This window comes from Hyaena hyaena, unplaced genomic scaffold, assembly GCF_003009895.1.
Source record: "Hyaena hyaena isolate Hyena2069 unplaced genomic scaffold, ASM300989v1 scaffold_268, whole genome shotgun sequence".
Lineage (NCBI taxonomy): Eukaryota > Metazoa > Chordata > Mammalia > Carnivora > Hyaenidae > Hyaena > Hyaena hyaena.
In genome coordinates, this window is record NW_024080898.1 from 73,714 (window position 1) to 91,891 (window position 18,178).

General features: G+C 42.6%; 1 long non-coding RNA gene across 1 annotated transcript; it reads right to left on the reverse strand.

Moving 5' to 3' along the window:
* Positions 1 to 1,757: 1,757 nt before the first annotated feature.
* On the reverse strand, positions 1,758 to 17,079 carry LOC120240875. Its single transcript, XR_005530758.1, has 2 exons — positions 17,018 to 17,079; positions 1,758 to 2,170 (listed from the first exon to the last, which is right to left on the reverse strand). It is a non-coding gene; the product is annotated as an uncharacterized LOC120240875 (long non-coding RNA).
* Positions 17,080 to 18,178: the final 1,099 nt, after the last annotated feature.

Below are 18,178 nucleotides of genomic sequence, written 5' to 3' on the forward strand. Positions count from 1 at the left end.
AATGATCTGGATGGGGCTAGAATATATTATGCTAAGCAAAATAAGTCAGAAAAAGACAGATATATGATTTCACTCATATGTGGAATTTAAGAAACAAAATAGATTAATATCGAGGGTGTGACAAGAAGAAAAGAAAACAAACCATAAGAGACTCTTAATGATAGAGAACAAACTAAGGGTTGATGGAAGAAGGTGGGGGGGATGAGCTGATGGGGGATGGGCATTAAGGAGGTCACTTGTTGAGATGAGCATTGAGTGCTGTATGTAAGTAACAAATCACTGAATTCTACTTCTGAAACCAATATTGCGCTGTATATTAACTCACTAAAATTTAAATAATAATAATAATAATAAAGAGAAAATAAAGTTTTGAGAATCTTGGACTTGAATTTTGAAAAACTTGAACTTTAAAGAGTAATGGGAGAGTGCTCCTGTAGAATATGCATTCACAAAGGGATCCCCAGGGGCACTGATAAGCCAGGGAATGACTTGTCATTGAACCCAGCTTCTGTTTCAGTCTTTAAGGGGCCAAGAAGTGCTAATTGTCTTCTGTGTCTCATTCCTCCATGTCTTTGATTACACAGTTTTCTCTCCAAAATCTTCTCTTGCTCCTCCTTCACTATGCCAAGACTCAATCCAGATATCACTTCCTTCACGCAGCTTCCTATTACCCTAGCCTGGGTTAGGTTCCCTTTTTGCTGAACTATCATATGGGATATAATAGGGAATAAAATAGATAAAATTTTCTTCCTCAACTTGCTGAATGCCTATGGGCAGGACCTGGCACATACTGGATCTTTAGTGAATTCCTGTTCTACACAACCAAATTGACTGAAGATGAAAATTGAGAAACCAGTGTTCCAGAGCAGACCCTGACAAGTTTGGAAAAGATAGAAATCATATGTCAACTCTGTGGGTACATGAACTTGGATACAAGAGAAGGATGGGAGAAATAAAACTAAAAAATAGGCTTAGACATTGTGTGTCAACTATACTCATATTTAAAAGAAAAAAAAATTAATTGTAAAAGTCAGATCTGGCTTTTTTAGGAAGTCAAAGCTTTTTGGTTACCTCCAGAAATTATATTAAGGGAGCAGCTAATGGTTTATCATGGTAAACTTCCAGAATCAACATAACTAACTGAGCTTAAACAAATAAGGTATTTAGGAAGAAATGGAATTAAAGCATGTCTTTTTATAGTAGCCATATAGTTATAAAATAAGAGTCATAGATTTACTGTCCCCCCAGAATGTCTAGGGTACATCCCAAGATTAGGGCTGTGTTCAGGCTGATTGCAGACTATAAATAAAAACAATGCTTAAAGGAAAAAAAATATATGCATAGAAACTTAGTTAGAAGGCAGAGTAATGAGAACTTGGTGATTGGATAAATATGACAAAAGATAGAGAAAGAAAGATATCAGAGTAACTCTAGTTTAAAATATGAGTGGGGCACTTGAGTGGCTCAGTGGGTTAAGCATCCAACTCTTGATTTCGGCTCAGGTCATGATCTCACAGTTCGTGAGATGGAGCCCCCAGTAGAGCTCTGTGCTGACGGCATGGGGCCTGCTTGGGATTCCCTTCCTCCCTCTCTCACTGCCCCTTGCCTGCTCTCTCTCTCTCTCTCTCTCTCTCTCTCAAAAATAAACTTAAAACTAAACTAAACTAAAGTAAAATACAATACAATACAATACAATACAATACAATAAAATAAAAAAGAGAAAGCATTGAGAAAACAAAGGAGGCTCGGCTTGGAACGAAGCCTTCATGGAGGCAAACCTGTTGTCTCCACATAAGAAGGGCTTTATTCCACGAAACAGTTGCTGGGTTTGTTTGGTGTGATCTCAGAGGTTAAAACTGGAACCAGGGTTGGAAGTTCAGGAGGATTCTGTTTGAATGGCATGAAGAATTTCCAGAGATTCACTGCTGTCCAGGAATTAACACAGGCGGCAGCAAGAGGTGGTGACCTTCTCATCAAGGCTGCGCCCAGGGAGACGTTAGATACAGCCACTTTAGGGGACATCTGTGGACGAGGGCTGTCTGCTTCTCATCTCCCCTCTGGTGACATTCTGTCTTTGAAGAACCACTCCTTCCCCTTCTCTCTCGGTCCATGGGAGTCGGGTGAGGCTGGCTCTCCTCTGCCACTCCCGGGATGCTCTTATGGCCCAGGCCTGCACAGTGAAGAGTAAGTCTTAAAGAATGGCTGTAAGGGAGTATGTCATTCAAGCCTGGAAAATAAGGGTTTTTGCAGAAATCTTAGGGGAGTTTTGTTCTCTGTGCAGAGCACCTTCAATGGTAGACAGAAAGTTAAGCTCAGAGTTCCTGGAGGGTATTCAGACCCACTGTAGGGAAAAGGGGCCTAGAAATGAAGACAACACGCAGGAAAGCCAAGTGGAGAAGGAGAGAGACAGAGGCAGAGAGAGAGAGACAAAGATTCAGGAGACAGAGAGAAAGGAGAGATTGAGATGGAAGGAAAAAGAAAGATTCAGAAGGAGAAAGAAAGAAAAGGGGGAAGGGAAGAAGAGAGAGATTCAGAGAGAGAAACAGAGGTTGAGAGAGAGGGAGAGGAAGACATACGTAGAGGGAGAGAGAGACCCAAAGAACTTTTTAAGAGAGTCCTGTACATCGTTATGCCTCAGACTAGTTGCATCTTTTTAGAGACTTAAAAAGAAAAAAACCTTTTTTTCTTTAGCCAGCCAGTTCAAGATAAACTTATCGCCATTCGGCCCTCAAAGAATCCTTACTATGGACACTTATTAAAAAATCCAAGTATAATATGAGACATGGCTCCCAGACAAAAGATCAATGTCAATGAAGCTTTGAAACCAGTGTATTTTGATTACAACTGGACATCTGTAGGCTAAAAATAATAATAATATTTGACATGATATAAATATTAAAATAAACCTGGACTATAGTGTTGGTCCCCAACCCTACTGGGAACTTCCCAGGTGTAATCTGAACCCAACCTCCATTGGAGGGCAAGTAGAGACTGAAGAAAGAGACAGGCCACTCAAGGCTGGTAAGTGGCAGTTTTAATAATAGCAAAGGCCCTAACAAGGCACAGTCATGTATACCATGCAGGCGTTGTCAACACCACACCACTCTCTCAAGGCCATGTCCTTAGAACAGAGCAGCCTCGGGGCGCCTGGGTGGCTTAGTCGGTTAAGCGTCCGACTTTCGCTTAGGTCGTGATCTCGCGGTTCGTGGGTTCGAGCCCCGCGTCGGGCTCTGTGCTGACTGCCAGCACAGAGACTGGAGCCTGTTTCAGAGTCTGTATCTCCCTTTCTCTCTGACCCTCCCTTGCTCACGCTGTCTCTCTATCTCCTAAAAATAAATAAAAATATTAAAAAAAAAAAAAAAAAAAGAACAGAGCAGCCTCTGGGAGCAGGAAGGGCAAGCGGAACCCACATTCCAAGGCCATGGGAGGGGGTGAGGAGCCTCCAGGGCTCAGATCCAGCTTAGGGGTCAGTCTTCTTGATGACATTCCCCAACAAATAATAATAACAAAGAGATCTTTTATTGTTATGGTCCTTACAGAATTTACCAAGCGCCTTCTAATGCATCAAAGGGGAGCATATTTCACCGCTGATCCTGGTTATTATTTGTGGAAATTATAGCACCTCCCTTCAGAAATACGGTGACAAAAGAAGAAAGGAAAAACAGTAAAAATTCTCCAAATCCAGAAAGACAGAATTGGAGGGAGAAATACAAAATACCAAAAAGCAACCTTTTAATTCTAAGTACTTTGGATGTTGCAAGCACCGTAACATTCTGGTGTGGGTCTTCCTCCCTGAAAATGCCTTTTAGCACCTCCCCGTAAGACCAATAGCATACTAAGTAGAACTGAAATGTTCTTTATTACACCACTGGATCATGCTTTTAATAGGAGAGTATAATCTCATTACAGGCTCTAGTAGTCATCCAGATTACAATCTTAATTGCCAGTATAGGTAAAAGTGTAAACATATATGCTTATCCTTTTTTTTTTTTTTTTTTTTTTTTTGTAACGGCATAATTAAAGAAGAGCAAGAAACTCTTTCTGTGAGCATGCCTTCTTGGCCTCCGGCTATTACAGACTTTCCCCCACTTTTAAATGTGGTATGTATGTGGTATCAGTTCTTGGAAAACTATACAATATCTTAAAGACTCTTACGTTTTTGGGAAGTTGTAGAGTGGGTCATTTTTTCCCCTCCCCAAATCTCTTTCCCTCCTTCTCTTCAAATGCTTCTGTTTAAACCATGTTATGAAAATAAACCTTAAACACAGAAAAATCTATGTTCATCTGCTGACATGTCATCACTTCCTACTTCTGTTGACCTTGAGGAAATCAGTTGACATCTATGGGACTCATTCTTCCTCATCCATGACATGGGACTGTAAATGTCTCCTACACATGTGGACTAACTTACAAAAACATGTGTAAGATTTCTGCAACTATAAACTATTGTATCACTTTAAAATGGATTTTCAAGTCAGGCAGAGAAGGACAGATATCATATGTTTTCACTCATATGTGGAACAGGAGAAACTTAACAGAGGACCATGGGGGGCGGGGGGAATAGTAGGGGAGAGGGAGGAAGGCCAACCATGAAAGACTTTTAAATACTGAGAACAAACTGAGGGCTGATGGGGGTGAAGGAGAGGGGGAAATGGGTGATGGGCACTGAGGAGGACACTTGTTGGGATGAGCACTGGGTGTTACATGGAAACCAACTTGACAATAAACTATAAAGTAATTTAAATGAATAAATAAAATGGATTTTCACTGAGCACTTTGTATGACTGGTACACTGGGATGATACACCTTACTTAATTTTTACTCTTCTTTTTTTTTTTTAATTGCTGAGAGAGAGAGCATGAGCAGGGGAGGGTCAGAGAGAGAGGGAGACACAGAATCCAAAGCAGGCTCCAGACTCTGAGCTCTCAGCACAGAGCCCGACGTGGGGCTTGAACCCACAGACAGTGAGATCATGACCTGAGCCGAAGTTGGAAGCTTAACCAACTGAGCCACCCAGGCACCCCTACTTTTTACTCTTCTGATATAGAACCTCAGAGTTGGAAGGGATCTTAAAAGCTCTCAAGTACCAGGTACATTCCTCCAAGTTAAGTCGCCATCCTCTCACGGTTTCCTCTGTACAGCTGGTGTCAAGCTTCTATGGAGGAATGGATTTCAACATGTAGCCAGGAGTGGTATGGCCAGGAATGGAAGCCAACCTCAGAGTCTTGAACAGGAAGGTATCTACGGGCATGGATGAGGGTCAGAGATGGGAACACACACAAGCCAATGATGTGAATCAGATCAAGATGGAGGAATGAACATATGTCCAATGTAGATTCTGAGGATGAGAATCAGGAACTGGAATTGGATCAAGAAGCAAGAATCAATCACTCAACAACATGAGACTTTGCGGATCTAGATTGAACAGGTAAGTCCTCAAGTTTTGCTCAAGTTCTGGAACCTATTTGGGTGATCACCTTTGGACAGTGAGAACCCTCAGGAGAATAGGAACAACTTCGCAGAGTCATTACCACTTCCAGTAGATCCCTACCTCAGGAGGAATCTATGAGGCCCAAGTTGAATGACTGCATGAACTTTTAGTAACATAATTACATGGCTTCAAGTTTCTCTAATTTTAACTTTTCTTGCTCTCCCTTCTGACTATATTATCAGCACCCAGTGCAAGGTTGAGCACAGCCTTCATCAAAAGGTTAATAAATGTGAATTTAGATAGTTCCTGTGCCCTGAACTGAGCTTGGCAAGGGAAATATGAAGCTGAAAAGATAGGCATGGCTCATGCCTAGAAATTATGGTTTGACCATGAAGACAGGCACTTAAAAGCAATTTTGCAAGCACTGCTATTGGTAAAGCACCAGAAATAAAAGGGAAACAGATGCAAAGGGAAGACAATTAGCTGAAACAGGGCTGACAGACAGATACAGCACCAGGAGGAAGTAATTGATTAGAGGCCACATCCTTCAAGGGGCATGGCACATGAGATCAAGGTCCAATCCAGTCATCAGACCCAAGAAAGGTTTCCTTTGGAAAACAGCACATGACCTCAGTGTATAAAGGATGGAGCAGAGCAGAGCACACAGCATGACAAGTGGCCATGTCAGTGTGCAGAGCACAGCTCCAGAGGCTTCCCTTCATGAAGGCTCCCTGGCCTCAGAGCCAAGATAACCAGGGCAGTAGACATAAGCCAAGTTAGCCATGGGAATTTTCCTAGAATATGACATAGAGCTCAATGAGAGCATGTTGACAGATGTGGTGGGTAGTCGTGTACAAAAATCAGCAATGTTGCGTAGCTACGATTACCCAGATGCCTACAATGTGCTTAGCGTTCTTCTGCGATATACATATATTTTAGAATAGACTGTTCATTTGTGTGTGTATGTGGGTAGATTTCTTCATTTACTCTTCATAGCAATCCTCTAAGGTAGGTGCTATTTTGTCCCCATTTGAAGGATGAGAAAACTGAGACTCAGAGAAGTAAAGTGAGCTGACAGAGTTTGCATGGGGCTGGGGCACAAACCAGGAAGTATGGCTCCAGAGCCCATGAGAACCAGCATCTTGGGGAAGGAGAGACGGTTCATTGCCAAGGACCTAAGTGATCCAGCAGAGAAGGACTAACAGAAACATCCTCCCCGCTACCCCCCAGTTTGGAGACCAGCGGCTTTTGCTGTGGTTATGGCTCTTGGGTTTTATTGCCATTCTCTCAAGAATAATACAACAAAACCTATTTCTAAACCCAACAGTTTATGAAATGAGGACCATTGATACAGTGGCTTCCACCAAACTAGAAAGGACTGGGATAGACTATATCTCACTGGATGTTTCCGAGGAACGGCTTGGGCAGGGGCAGCTAACAGGGTATGGCAGGAACCTCACAGCCTCAACACAAATAATACTTCTCAATTGGAAGTAACGTGAATTTAGTGCAGGTCAGCTGTCCCAGAAATCAAATTCAGGTCCAAAACATCTATCCTATATTAACCTTTTATGTTTCCAAATTGCAGCCTTAATCTCTTTCCATCAGCTTACTTGTAATTGCATCAGAGACCCCACAAACCTGTCATTATTCCTCTCTGAGGCCCCGAGGCAAATCATTTGTGTGCCCTCTGATTGAGTGCCCTGTTAGTTAAGTGGGGAAAAGGAAAAAACCTTTCTCACCTCAGTGCCGTGAAAATTCACAAGATTCCTGCACATGGCACTTTGGAGATAAGTTATTCCCTTCAGAGAAAACTTGCCCTTTGATTTTCAAGATGCCCAGGAGGTCAGAGGAAAGGGAAAACCAAGGTTTTGATTCTTGCTTGTAGAGCTCTCTCATTCATTCATTTAAAGAGTAATTCTTGAGCATTTACTATATGTGAGGCATTGTGCTAGGTATTAAGGAGTCAATGATGAGCAGAACACACCTTCAAGCAGCTCTCAAGCAGCTTATAGTCTGTTTAGAGCAATGGTTCTCTGTCCTAGCTGTACATCATAATGGACTTGGAGACTTTTTTTTAATAATATAATTTATTGTCAAGTTGGCCAATATATAGTGTATACAGTGTGCTCTTGCTTTGGAGGAGATTCCCGTGATTCATCCCTTACATAGAAGCCCAGTGCTCATTCCAACAAGTGCCCTCCTCAGTGCCCATCACCCATTTTCCCCTCTCCCCCACACTCCCCCATCCACCCTCAGTTTGTTCTCTGTATTTAAGAGTCTCTTACAGTTTGCCTAGACTGGAAGACTTTTAAAAAGACCCATGTTCCACATGTACCCCAATGTTCATAGCAGCACTTTCAACAATAGCCAAATCATGGAAAGAGCCTAAATGTCCATCAAGTGACAAATGGGTCAAGAAGATGTGGTTTATCTATACAATGGAGTACTACATGGCAATGAGAAAGATGAAATCTGGCCATTTGCAGCAACATGGATGGAATTCGAGGGTATTATGCTAAGTGAAATAAGTCAGGCAGAGAAAGACAGACACCATATGTTTTCACTCATATGTAGAACAGGAGAAACTTAACAGAGGACCATTGGGGAGGGGAAGGGGAAAAAATAGTTAAGGAGAGGGAGGGAGGCAAACCATAAGAGACTCCTAAAAACTGAGAATGAACTGAGGGTGGATGGGGTGGGGGGAAGGGAAGGGGGGTGATGGGCATGGAGGAGGGCACTTGGGATGAGTACTGGGTGTTATATGGAAACCAACTTGACAATAAACTATAATAATAATTAAAAAAAGACATGTTCAGTGGCCCTACCCCAGACCAATTAAATAAAAATATATAAAGTTAAGCCTCCGGCATTTGTATTTTTCAATCTTCTAAATGATTATGATAGCAAGAGACAGATTAGAACCATTGGTTTAGAATGAATGAGTTACCCTCTCTGCCTTTGGCACAGCTTTTTTCAGAACACCATTATACTTACAGACCTTTGGCACCTGTGAGAAATACCCTTGTCATTTTGTCTACGTGACAGTCAGGTGGTCATTTCTAGCTTCTCTGAGGCAGGAGTTGGAACTTTTGAATTGGAAAGCTGGGTATAGAAGTAAAATCATCAGCTCGTGACCCAGCCTGAGTGACCCTTTTGTATTCATTACTCCATGTCCTTTGAAGGGAAGGATTCACGTCTCTACAATCTCTGTGAATAGCCAAGAAACTGAACCTAATAAATGATCGATTAATCTATGGAGGTGGGAATAGACATCTTTTGTTTTTATTTGCCTGGATCCCTTTGTCCAAGAATTCCCCTCTACCATTTGAAGAATGACTTATTCTTCTCTCTCTCTAAATTCATGTGGGTTTTGATAGGGCTACCCTCAATCCCTTAGCGCCAAAAAAGTCTTCATGGCCCATATCAAGCCAGTGAACAACACTGTATACCTTTTGCCTCTGACCTACACTAAGCCAATCACTGTCCATCATCAGCCTTGGCTGAAACAATCAGACATCGTTTTTGCTTATGGTTGCCCAGCTGACATACAGTAAATTGAAGTTGTTGGTGGGCCTTTTAGGCATCAGCTGGGGAAGACTCTGGCTGAGAATAAGGTCAGTGCAGATTTCTGATGATCTGGTTTGAATACCTGGATCCAGAGAAGCCTGAACACTTACCCTTGATCTTCTCATTATGTGAACTAACAATTTCCCAGCTGTGGCTTTAAGCGCATTTGAATCAGATTTCATCTCCTGCAGTCAAAGAAGGCTCATGAATAAAGTGGATAAATGAATGAATTCTCTGGTCCCTACTCTTCAGGTAAGGAAACAGCATGGCTTCTTCCATAGTCCTCTAAATAACTGAGAAGGTTATGATGCCATCAAAGTACTGACTTGCTTGTCTAGTAAAAGTTTCCCAAAATGTGCTCCTTAGAACATTAAATTTTTCCATGTTGAAATAAGTTTAGAGTGGAACTGCTGAAAGGTCTCTGTAGTGCAAAATTTCTCAGACCTTGTGAGAATTGTAAATCTTTCCCAAGAACTGTAGTAGCCTATATTTTCCCAACTTATTTAAGTACATGGCTCTTTTCTGTCCTTCCTCTCCTGGGACTCGGGTTTTGGAGGGAGTGGCATTCAAGCTGCAACCTAAAGAATGTTCTTCCTTCTGCCTGGAACACTCTTTCCACACCCTCACTCCCAAGCCTGTCCAATTCCTCCTTCATGGTCATGCCTCAGCTTGAATTCCATCTTTTCCAAAAAGCCTTTAACAGAACCACTAATGTCATCCTCCCCCAACTCGAGAGAAGGCAACTTATACTTATCTTTTGCTGTCTCGAGCTCTATACTTCCCATTTTATATGTTATTTATCACACAGAATGATAATTGTGCATATGTTTCCCACTTAGATTCCATGGAGGTCACTCTTCAATATGGCTGCCAATGTTCCTTACCTACTGGTATTCATGCTTTTGGGAATCATCTCCCACACTGACTCGTGACTGGCCAATTAAATATGGCAGAAGTGAAAATGTGTAACACCCAAGGTTAGGTCATAAAAGGCACTGAAGCTTCTGGCGTGGGTTCATGAGTTGCTCACTTTGGAGAGAGCCAACCACCAATACCATGAGAACACTCAAACATCCTCATGCAGAAGTACCAGGCCCTTGGCCCACAGCCAGCACCAAATGGCCAGCACTATGAGAGTAGCAAGTTGGAAGTGGATCTTTCAGCCCCAGTTAAGCCTTCAGGAGAATAAAGTTCCAGCCAACATTAGCCTGAAGTCTAGTGGGAGACCATAGATGATATCTATCCATCTGAGCCCTTCTCCCATTTCTGACCCACAGAAACCATGAAATTATAAATTCATCAGGGCCCACTCTGAATTGCCTGCTATTATACCATGCCCTCCACAACACACATGCATACATGCACACACATGTACAATTACACACATACCCAAAAACACACACACACACACTACACAGATCCTAATTACAACACCTGAAGCAAAAAAGGCACTCAACATTTATCAAATGGATAAATAATAAATGAATGACTATGTAAATTATAAATAGATATGTATAGATACATATATATACACATAAATACCTGTGCGTGTATGTGTATATATAGTGGGAACTGGCTGATAATTTGGGTTATGAAGTAAGAGAGGAGACACGCTCCTTTTAAGTTACTTGATACTTAAGGGGCGCCTGGGTGGCTTAGTTGGTTAAGCATCCGACTTTCACTTAGGTCATGATCTCGCGGTTCGTGGGTTCGAGCCCCGCGTTGGGCTCTGTGCTGACTGCCAGCTCAGAGCCTGGAGCCTGTTTCAGTCTGTGACTCCCTCTCTCTCTGACCCTCCCCTGCTCATGCTGTCTCTCTCTCTCTCTCTCTCCTAGAAATAAAAAAAAAAAATTAAAAAAAAAAAGTTACTTGATACTTAAATCCTTAGAAGACTCTCAAACAAAATTCATATCTCTCACTGTGACTATGGCCCCAATATGGGAAATTCAGAAGACCTGATGTTAGCGTGAGATCTGTATGTTTTTAGGCAATTGCTATATTCTCCCTGGAACTCACTCTGCCTACAATGGTAGAAAACAAAAGGGTTAGGGTAAGGTATTTTCAAAGGCTGTGTCACCTCTACATTTTAAAGACTCTGAGATAGCAAACTTGAACAGCAGCAGTGGAAGTCAGCTTGGCTAGTTCAGAGTCTTTGTGTGACAGAGCCACGGAAGGAAGCCCAAGTCACCTGCTGATGTCCTGTCTTCTTCTGATGCTCTTCCACTGCTTTTAATTTGGGACTGGGTAGAGCTAATGGGACCTCAGTCTGCAGAGGGCAGGTGAAGTCTCTGTCAGGACAGCTGTCAGATCTCTGGAGCACACCTCCCTCCCGGGATCGTCTTAGAATGGTGTTGGTCCTTGGCCATGGAGGTGATCGTGGTGGTGTCATTTATAGTCTTTGGAACCCTACTTCTGAGTCAAAAAACAGCTTCTGCCAATGGTCTCACATAGTCAGCTCTTAACAGATACAACAGCTGCTTTCTAAGAACACAGTGTAGCTTTTAGGCAGTCTGCCTAGAAATTCTTTTTCACTGAATTCCTGGAAGAGGCTGCTTGATTTTCTCCACACCCAAGACTCAGAGGAGCCCAGCAGGCCAGAAAGCCAAGAGCAGCCACACACTGCACCTGAGGAAATTATGTCTGCTCAACCCAGGCTCGTGGGGGGAGTGGAAAAGGCTGTTCTGTGAGGATCTTGTGCGTGTGAGCAAAGAAGGAGGGGCCATCATTATGATTCAGTAGCATGTTGGGGGAGTACAACAGAGATTAAAGTTGCAAGTAATATGTATTAAGGACTTACCATGTGTCAGGCATGTGACATGTGTGTCTCATTTAATTCTTAGGAGTTTCTGAAAGGCATGCATATTTTTTTTATCCATTTTATGATTCACAGGACATTGGGTAGCAATGCACAGAAGAGTCTTGTCTCAACCCAAGCCTTCTCAACCACCAGGCTATCTTGCTTTCTAAACAAAGTCGCTGAGGGTGAGTGAGCATGTGGCATAGAGGAAAGGGTAAAGAAATAAATACACTTTAGAGCAGAATTTGGCCAACTGTGGCCTGTGGGCCAAATCCAACCCACTACCTGCTTTCATAAATAAAGTTCTTCTAGAACACTGGGAAGCTCATTCATTTCTGTTATTGTCTATGATCACTTCCACACTACCATTCTCGAGTCTGCACAGCCTAGAATATTTATCATCCTGCCCTTTAGAGAAAAAGTGTCTCAGCCCCTATAAGGCTGTGGTAATATAAGGTCTTGCTGCAATTCTAGGTTCCAGCTAATTAAAATTTCTAATTAGCTTTGCTTAAATATGGAAAAGAATTAGAAAACTGACCCAATGCTATTCACACTTAAATGTCCATTTACAGGACAACTTGGACTAACAGTGTTCTTGTATTCTAGAAGTTGCTAATAGAGCTACAGCCATTGATAAAATCAAACCAGGCATTCAGTGTAGAGCCACACTGAGTAAGGTCGGCTCTCCGAGGGGATACATCCCCACACCATCCTCTGAGGGGTTCAGGTCATATCGGTTCAAAAGAGCTGTCCCCCAACCCTGTTCTGTGGGGCAGTTGGAACAGTCACTCAGACAAGAAAGAATGTTAACAAGACTGAATGAGTGGTAACATTTCCCACGGTCTCCGCCATTCCCTAATTCCGCCCACCGACTTCCCAACCTCGAGCACAAGGTGCCCCATTAAGAATTATTGAGCTCAAAGAGTAAATGGAGGGAGGATATCCCCACAGAAATCTGGGAACTACTGAAGAACCCCAGAGATCAGTGTAATTCAGCAGAAACAAAGCTCTGAGATGGTAAGTGACTCTCCACGACAGGACAGAAGTGCTTACTCAAGTCCCAAAGTCCCATGCAGGTCTTGCTCCAAGGTGACTCTGAGCATGGATGTTTGCAGGCAAATGAGGAACTTCTTCTGACTCCACTCTGGTCCCTCCCATAAAGGGACAATATGGGCCTGAATCAGTGTTTCTCAAACTTCAGACATTTCTGGACCCACTGTTAAAATTTTGCCAGGTCGGTATATGGCATATACCATCACTGACTTCATATATTTAATTAAGTCATTTTTACCATAATTTACCATAAATTATAGGAAATTATGCCGTCACATAAATGGAAAAATCAGTATGGGTCACCCTAAGTAAAAAATGCCACGTAAGTATGACAACAGTCTTACATTCCAGGTAGATAACACTGCTCACCGAAACTCTGTTCCAGAGCCCTCCTCACTCCTTGTTTCAAAAGAATGGAACAAACATTGGAAACGTCCAAAGGAATAGCACCAAACTGAGCATCTCTACAGAACTGAGAAGAGAACAACTTTCTCACAGCCTCATACGATTAGCAGTATTCTCTCCAGACAATTGGGAAACACTGAAACCAGACAGTCTGATTTCATGAGACTTACAGAGCCAGCCAAAGAGCTGGGGAGAGGGAGGAGAACGTAAGAAGGAAAGTCTCCCTTCCTAAGATGGATTACATTCTCCAGTCTCTTTGTTGGAATCTGGTGCACAGCAGACCGTGATCGATGTGTGGTAACCTCGGTGGAAACAGCACAGTACACTAGAGCTTGGATATCAGAGTCAGAGCTGAATCTGGATCCTGGTTACCAAATTTTGACTGCATGTCTTTGGGCGGGTTACATAAAAGCCTAAGTGTTTTCTCATCCAGTTACAAGAAGCGGCAGGAGGCATTAACAGTAGCTACACTGCAGAATCCAATAGCGTGTATATGAAAAAGTGCCTGGCATATAGTTGGCATCCTACAGATATACTTCCTTCCTTCTTCCCTGCACCTACCCACCCAGAATGGATTTCTCCTGCTTTCAACTTTCTGTTTTTGAATTTTTCTTACCTGGTCTTAGAGTACTTAACAAATTAAATGTGTTCTAACTTTGGAAATGAGTTTACTATTTTCTGAGACAAGCAAAGACATCCAGAAACCTTCTCTTCCCTGTAAGTTCCAGCTGCCCAATGACCAAACTGAGCTCTGTAATTAGGGTCTGAGAGTCCCTAGCCCCTGCCAACACCACACAGCATACCCCCTCACAGGATCCTAAGGGGCTGAAAGAAAATGCCATCTATAATGCCAAACACAGCCCCGGGGAAGATACAGTCTATGTCATTGAAGACTCAAGATCACCTGTAAGATTGAAACTCTATTCCCATTTTGGAGATGGAAAAACTAAGGCCCAGAGAGATTAAGTAACATACTCAAGGTCACAGGGTTTGTAAGTAGACACAGTAGAGTTTGAACAGAAGTGTGTTTGATGCCACAGGCCACTTCTTTCTTCTCTACCATTTAATAGCTGAATTCTGACTCCATCATAATCTCAATTGTCCCGCCAGAGATCAAGCCCTGCTTCCTGGCTAATGAGCATAATTGGTCCCTGTCCTTCTCAGCACATCCTTTCATGTGCCTGCTACAGTATGAACACCTCACGTAGCTCAGCCTTCTCTGTGCATCACCCAGTCCGTCTTTCTCAACCTCCTCACATAAATCCAGCCCTGTCAACCTTTTCTCACTCTCTGCTGCCTCCTTTTAACTGCTTCCAATCCCTCAGTGTCTGCTCATTAGTGGGCTGTCTGGGACCAAAGGCAGTCAGTCGGGAGACCCCGAAGGCACATCAGCCCTGAGTTGAGTAATTACCTGGTGCAGCGTGAACGAGTTTCTTACTGATTCCAGCAAGGGGAAGGTGCCAGCTAGAAGTTGAGGGTTACAAGAGAGGGTAAATGGGCAACCTTTGAGAAAGGAAGAGAGTAACAGTGGCAAGAAAAGTAGACAGAGGTAAGCTGGCTTGTGCACAAGTGTGAACATGGAGTTCATATCCATGCAACAGAAGTCAGTACTGGATGCTGACTTGGCATAGGGCATGTTCCAGGCACAAAGATGTTTACAGTAGAGATACATCGAAGAAGAAAAGACAGGTGTTTTCCCCCAAAGGACTCACTATGTGGCTCTTCACTGTCCAACATAGGAGCCACTTGGCACAGGTGGTAATAAGTACTTGAAATAGGCTAGTTGAAAGTGAGATGTGCTGTGTAAATACACACCATATTCTGAAGACTTAATATGAAAAAAGTATGTAAACTATCACACTAGTAATTTTTTACATTGATAACCGGGTGGCCTGATAATATCATTACTTTACTGGGTTAAAGGAAATACACTATTAAAGGTCATTTCATGTGTTTCTTCTTACTTTTCTTTTAATACAAGTCTGCTAGAACATCTAAAATTACACGTGTGGCCCTTGTCATACCCCTGTTGAACAGTACTGGTCAATTCAGCAGGGTAGGCATGGATTCGACATATGAAACTCATGAAATTTTGATACACATTTAACTAGACACAGGTCTCTCTCATGGCGTGGGCAGCCTTCCAAGTGGGGGGAGCACAGCTATTACTTATTTACACAGTACACATCATTTCCACAACATGCATTTCCCACCAAAATTTTTTTCTATTTTTCTCACTCTTTCCCTTAGGTATGACTCCATCAGAGAGCAAACTGTACAGATGACACCGTCTTCCACCTTAAGGTCACCCAGCACCACTGCTAGAAGACACTACAATTCTAGACACACAAGACATGTCTGTAGGAGTCGATGGGTCCAGCGTGTGTTTATCTAGACCCTATTTCACATGCGCCGTTTCTATGTGGACGAGTATCCGAATGGTAGAGAAAGGCTTTTGATGTGAGAGCAGAAAGAACAGACACATGGAGATCCTCAAAGAGAAGGCAGGAAGAGCAGGCTCTCAGCCAGATGCTCACCATGTAATATCTGACATAAGCTTTACAGAACTCTGTAGAAAAAAGTCCACTTCTATTTTACAGACGAGGAAACTGAGGCCCTAGAGGTTACGTAACTGCCTTAAGTTAACACGGTTAATAAGGGGGCAGGGTTGGGAGAGATCATGTCTGTCTTCAAAGCTCAAGGATTTTAGCTTCCGCTTTGGATAACATGGCTGACTTTAGTACAAGCAATTTTGCCGAGCACTTGGGGAAAGATGTTGTGTAAATACCTGTGTCTCTCTGTAGAAGGGAAATCCAGAGAGACATGGGCCAGATGCCTTTGCTTCCTTCTGGGCCCAACTGCCAAGATTAGCTTCCTTTGTGGCTCCAAATTGTGTTTTATCCCACAGATTCACACTCTGTAGACTCCCAAACCCATAACCGAGCACTTGGAAACCAGCCAGCGGAGGAGGGAGGGAAAGAATATTTCTGCAATTGCTAAAGAGCTATTCCTGGAGCAGGGGGCTGTTGACACCAGGCTGTCAGAGAGGGAACAGAGAAGGACTCTAATTTGGAAACATTTTATACCGTGTACTTGACAACGTATACTAGGTGGCAAAAAACAGTGATGGAGGCTCATATTGGGTAACTGAATATGGGCTGGCTTACTGTTGGCCTTGACATATACTAGGTGACAAGAAAGCAGTGACAGTGGCTCAGATTGGGTAACTGAATACGGGCCGGCTCATCGGTGGGCTTGTTAGTACAAAAACTCCAACTTTCCAAAGGTAATGGGAGATATCGGTTGCTGGGGTTCAAATCCCAACTTTGTCACTTACTGGCCACATGACTTTGACTAAATTCAGCTCTCTGTGCCCCATTCCCTCATCTATAAAATGAGGCAATAATAATCCCTGTCTCATGAAGTCATTATAAGATTTAATTCAAGTCAAATATATAACATATTTTCAACAATGTAAGTAGCAGCTACAATTGTTCTTATGGTTTTTAGTGGCCTATCCCAGATGCTGCTTAACCCCACCATCTTCAACAACAGGGTAAATCTAGGTAACCCTACCCAAAAGGTCATTCTCTTCCCACTGATGCATGGAAGTGGTGTGGTTTTCTTCTTATGTTTATACTTAGAAGGGAAAGATACAGAAAATGTTGGTGGAGAGGAGGAATACAACAGAAGGCATAAAGACATTAAAAATGAAAGCAAAAAGTTATTAAAAATGTAAACTTTACATAAGATAGGCTCACATTATCCAGGTTGAGTGTGATCACAAGCTTTCCTCATCTCTGTAACTTCTGATTATTTTCTCCCCTTGCTTTGAAGTGATGTGTCCAATGCGGCTTTATGAAGTAATAATTATAAAGTTCTAATAGCATGTGTTATTTAGAGATGCAGCTAAGTGCTCTCCGAGCTCCTGGAAAGACTGAAATCACCAAGTTGTCTGGAGTTGATATAATTCTACTCTGGAGGCTGGTGTGGTAGTGTGAACTCTACAGAATGGTCAGTGGGTTCTTTAAAAATCCTGAAGCCGATTCATTCAATTCATCACGGACATCAGACTGAAACAGAGTGTTAGGAACCACCATATCTGGAGCTCCTTCTCTTTCCCTGATTTGTCAGAAAGAAGTCAGACATAAAGCTCAGGGTAATTGCAGAGCTGGACAACAATTTTCAGAACTGATGGTGCTTTGACCATGAGCTACAAGCTGTTCAACACGCAATATCTGCATTGAACAGTGATTTCCTTACACGATAATTTCTACATTACATCTCACTTGTGCTTAGCACTTATGAGAAAGATAAATAAAAGAAGCGACACCCCCCCAAAAAAAATCACTCTCATGATTATTACCTCCAAGTATGCTTCTGCCTCTTCTGTGTGATTAGTGTTGAAAAAGGTCAAATGGCAATTTCTTACATGAGACACCATCACGCATTGCAGTCTAGCACAAAATGTTTGGTTTCAGTGTTTGTAAAATGAGGCTCAAGCACTTACTCTTGATGGGAGGTTTGTGGACTAGACTTGCAGCTACAACTTGAGTTTATCCTTTCCTTCTGTGGAAGCTGCAAATAACCAAAATAAGCAAGTAAGGGGGCAAGCATGGGTTTTGTGGCCAACTTTGAGGTCTTGGTCCCAGCTCCATTATCTCATGCCTGTCACCTGGGCAAGTTGCCTCTCAGAGCCTCAGTCTCCTCATCCAGAAAATTTCCCAACCAGCCTACTCTGCTGATCAGCTCCACTGTCTTCCCTGCAGTGAGGAACCAAGGAGAACATTCAGTTCCTGAGTTCAGGATGGATGGGATCTATTTTTCTTTCCTTCATTTATTAAATACCTATTAAGCACCTGTGTGTACATTAACTATGTTGTGAAACAAACCACCCAAAATCTGTGACCTAAAACACTGGC